The 4,569-nt window shown below is 41.9% G+C and overlaps 1 protein-coding gene across 2 annotated transcripts in view; it reads left to right on the forward strand.

The window, feature by feature from the left end:
• CSNK1G1 (casein kinase 1, gamma 1) overlaps nt 1–4,569 on the forward strand; it is a 247,336-nt gene that overhangs the window by 222,806 nt on the left and 19,961 nt on the right. The gene's annotated exons all lie outside the window — the stretch shown is intronic.

Below are 4,569 nucleotides of genomic sequence, written 5' to 3' on the forward strand. Positions count from 1 at the left end.
CTGAGGCAAGAGAATCACTTGAACCCGGGAGGCAGAGGTTGCAGTGAGCCGAGATCCCGCCACTGCACTCCAGCCTGGGTGACGGAGTGAGACTCTGTCTCCAAAACAAAAAACAAACAAAAAAAAAACGTTGCTCTTAGGAACCAGGCACAGTGGCTTACACTTGAAATTCCAGCATTTTGACAGGCCTAGGCAGGAGTATCACTTGAGGCCAGGAGTTCTTGACCATCCTGGCAATATAGCAAGATCTTGTCTTTACACAAAACAGAAAAATTGGCTAGGTGTGGTGGTGTGTGCCTATAGTCCTAAGCTGCTAGGAAGGCTTAGGCGAGAGGATTGCTTGAATAGTTTGAGGCTGCAGTGAGCCATGATCGCACCACAGCATTTCAGCCTGGGTGACAGAGCAAGACCCTGTCTCTTAAAAAACAAAACAAAACAAAAAAAAAACCTCTCAATTTTATTTCTCAGGCACCCTTTCTTATGAAGCCACAAGAGGATGTGTGTTATCAAAATTAATAGAACAAGAGAGTAGCAGCCGTGTGCAGTGGCTCACGCCTGTAATCCCAGCACTTTGGGAGGCTGAGGCGGGCAGATCACAAGGTCAGGAGTTCAAGACCAGCCTGGCCAACATAGTGAAACCCCATCTCTACTAAAAAATACAAAAAACAAAAATTATCTGGGCATGGTGGCGGGTACCTGTAGTCCCAGCTACTTGGGAGGCTGAGGCAGGAGAATCACTTGAACTCAGGAGGCAGAGGTTGCAGTGAGCTGAGATTGCGCCCCTGCATTCCAGCCTGGGTGACACAGCGAGACTCTGTCTCAAAAAAAAAATAAAAATAAAGGAATATCTGGGATCCAGGAAACCAGAGATCCAGCACAGGAAAGAAACAAAGGGAATCCCTAGTATAATAATAAAGTTAGGAGATCCTGGGATCTGTACACCAATAGAAGAGAGCAGCTTGTTCAAAACAGAGCTGCAAGAGCAGCTCTTTGGTGTTTTCCTTTTTAACATTATGGTTTATCCTTGTTTTTTTATAATTACAAAATAAGCATATTTCTTTTTTTCAATTTTCTTTTTTACTTTTTTTCTTTTTCTTTTTCTTTTTTTTGAGATGGAGTCTTGCTCTGTCATCCAGGCTAGAGTGCAGTGGTGCGATCTTGGCTCACTGCAACTGCTGTTTCCTGGGTTCAAGCGATTCTCCTGTCTCAGCCTCTGGAGCAGCTGGGATTACAGGCACCTGCCACTGCACTCAGCTAATTTTTGGATATTTAGTAGAGATGGGTTTTTGCCACGTTGCCCAGGCTAGTCTCAAACTCCTGACCTCAAGTGATCCACCCGCCTAGGCCTCACAAAGTCCAGGGATTACAGGCATGAGCCATCGGCTCTTTTGAAATATGCAACTGCCTCTACTCCCTATAAACAAAGCTTTACCAGCTTCCTTGGCACTTAGATAGGGGACAGGCAGTTTCACCATTTACCTAATACTATGTTCAGCTCTGCTGCTCCTCATTACAGTGGCCTCTTTGGGCTTACACTGTTTTTAGCATACCTTTTGCAAACCAAATTAACAATACTTTCCTAACACAACAGATGTCCACATATTTATGAGTTGTCTCACTTGCTAGAGGTAATGTAGTAAAAACATGTTTGGCCTAACCTGGGTGACTTGCAGACACCATGACCCAGGGAGGAGTGCAGAATGCTAAGAGATAAGAAAAGTTTGTTCTGATAAGGCACATGGAGACTCCTGTTCCAAGATATTTAATGGGCAGACCCCCATGGTTCTCATCCTTCCAGTATTTCCACAGATCTTATATGTGTAGAAGGCCTCAATGCCAGAAGATAATATATTTTCTCTTTCAAGAAATTCCTCTAAAGTTGTCTAAATTAAAATGTTTAGGGAGTTTTTAGAAATGTTCAGGACCAAGTAAGGACTTAAGACTTAGAATGACACATGAGTTAAAGTACTGTTTCCTTTGGTACACAGCTCTGATTTCTCCTCACAGTGACATTTTGAGAAATGAAACTAATAACCCAAATTATCGAGACTCCTAAAAGGGATATTACCAGGTCTGAATGTCAAAACAGTCCTTCACCTTAGTCTTTCTTGTGAGTAATGCTGTAAGATATTAATTGGTCTTGTTTGGTATAGCCAGAGTAATGAGCGATTAAGTGATTAAAGCAAAATAAATGTCTATTTGAAGTATGCAAATAAAGCTTTTTTTTTTTTTTTTTTTGAGACAGCGTTTCACAGTGTTGTTTAGGCTGGGGTTCAGTGGCATGATCTTGGCTCACTATAACCTCCGCCTCCCAGGTTCAAGCAATTCTCGTGCCTCAGCCTCCTGAGTAGCTGGGATTACGGGCGCCTGCCACCATGCCCAGCTGGTTTTTTGTATTTTAGTAGAGATGGGGTTTCACTGTCTTGTCCAGGCTGGTCTCGAACTCCTGAGCTCAGGCAATCCACCTGTCTAGACCTCCCAAAGTGCTAGGATTACAGGCGCAAGCCACCATGCCCAGCCACAAATAAAGCTTTTTATAATGAAGCTTATTTTTTATTATCTTTTATAATGAAGTTATACTAAAAATTTACTTATTTGCTTATTTGTTTATTTATTTATTTTTTGAGACGAAGTCTTGCTCTGTCACCTAGGCTGGAGTGCAGTGGTGTGATCTCTGCTCACTGCAAGCTCTGCCTCCCGGGTTCACACCGTTCTCCTGCCTCAGCCTCCTGAGTGGCTGGGACTACAGGCGTGCGCCACTACGCCCGGCTAATTTTTTGTATTTGTAGTAGAGATGGGGTTTCACTGTGTTAGTCAGGATGGTCTCAATCTCCTGACCTCGTGATCTGCCCGCCTCGGCCTCCCAAAGTGCTGGGATTACAGGCGTGAGCCACCGCACCCAGCCATGAAGTTATACTAAAAATTTAATAGAAAAAACAGCCAGATCACTTGGGGTCAGGAGTTCAAGACCAGCCTGGCCAATATGGTGAAACCCCATCTCTAGTAAAAAATACAAAAATTAGCCAGACGTGGTGGTGCATGCCTGTAGTCCCAGCTACTCGGGAGCCCTGAGGCAGGAGAATCGCTTGAGCTCAGGAGGCAGAGGTTGCAGTGAGCCAAGATCACACCACTGCACTGCAGCCTGGGCAACAGAGTGAGATTCTGTCTCAAAAAAAGAAAAAAAACCCATAAAGATAATATTGTTCAAAATGTCAGTAATTTTTTACATACATAAGTTTCTTTATAATTATTTAAATTTGTTTTCTAAACATCATTGTATTCCCTTCATATTTATGAAGTTGATAGGATCATGGTCATTTGCCTTGTCTTATAGAATTAGAAAACAGGGCTCACAGAGGATGTTAATGGTAGAACAAGGCCTAGAATCCAACTCTTCTGTCATTTACATGGTATTTGTTCCACTGCCTGCAGTTCAGTAGTTTGACAAACCAGACCTCCAACCTGAAATAATTAAGTGGATGCTGTGAAGGCTCAGATGTGTAGCCTTTAAGTCTTAGGTATGTTTTTGGTACAATTAAGTTTAAAAGTAGAGAATGGAAGCTCTGTTTATGTCTCAGTCATTTGAGACCAGATGCTCGTTGATACAGACAAGATGTCTAGTCTGTAAAATGGGGATAACCTCTTATTCCTTAGATTGCCCAAGGACAGTGCTTATGGCCTAAATGGCAATTTGTAGCGAGGAGAAATTAGGAAGTATAAGCCATGAGAGACGCTGTGAGCAGGCCCCATGACCAAGAGTCACCAGGTAGTTCTGAGTGGTGATGCTTACTAATGTTTCCTTCGTGTGAGTAGAAGCCAAGACATTTTATTTAACATCTTGTCTAGTTCCTGAACTGTCCACAAGAAACTTAACTATATTTTCTCCTGTAACCCTTGTGCTCACAGAATGAGCTTACCAGCATTATCACTGGTGTGCAACCAGAATATATCCACAAGCAGCAAATGAAGCACTGAGGAAATTAACAGGATAGCATTAGAGTGAGGAGCTGTGGTTTTCCAATCCATATACCCTCCTTCCTCAACTTTTTGGTTTTGCTGGTTTTTCCCCAACTTTTTGTATTGAAAATATCAACTCTACAGAGAAATCAGGAAGGAAATGCAATCAACTCTTGTGTATCTTTAACCTCGCTGAACGAATTATTAAGATTTTGCCATATTTGCTTTAAATTGGTGAGTGAAAGTGTGTGTGTTTTGTGTTGGCTTGCTAAACCATATGAAAGTAAGTTGCAGACATCATTACATCTTATCCCAAAATACTACAGCCTGTGTCTTCTAAGAACAAAGACATTCTAAGAAAGTTAATTTCATAATATCTAAGATACAGTTCATATCACATTCCACCTCATTCCAGTTGTCCCCAGAATTAATATTGTAGTGTCCAAGATTTAATCAAGGTTCATGCCTTGCATTAACCAATGCAATTTGCCTCATCAGTCTTTTACAATGTCTTAGTCTCTTTTCATACATTTTAATCTTTAAGTCTCCCTGTGTTTAAATAAATAAAAGTCTTTTGTAAAGATTCAGCTGGAGGCTGGGCACAGTGCCTCA

The sequence above is a fragment of the Colobus angolensis genome, unplaced genomic scaffold, assembly GCF_000951035.1.
Source record: "Colobus angolensis palliatus isolate OR3802 unplaced genomic scaffold, Cang.pa_1.0 Scaffold19, whole genome shotgun sequence".
In the NCBI taxonomy this organism is placed as follows: domain Eukaryota; kingdom Metazoa; phylum Chordata; class Mammalia; order Primates; family Cercopithecidae; genus Colobus; species Colobus angolensis.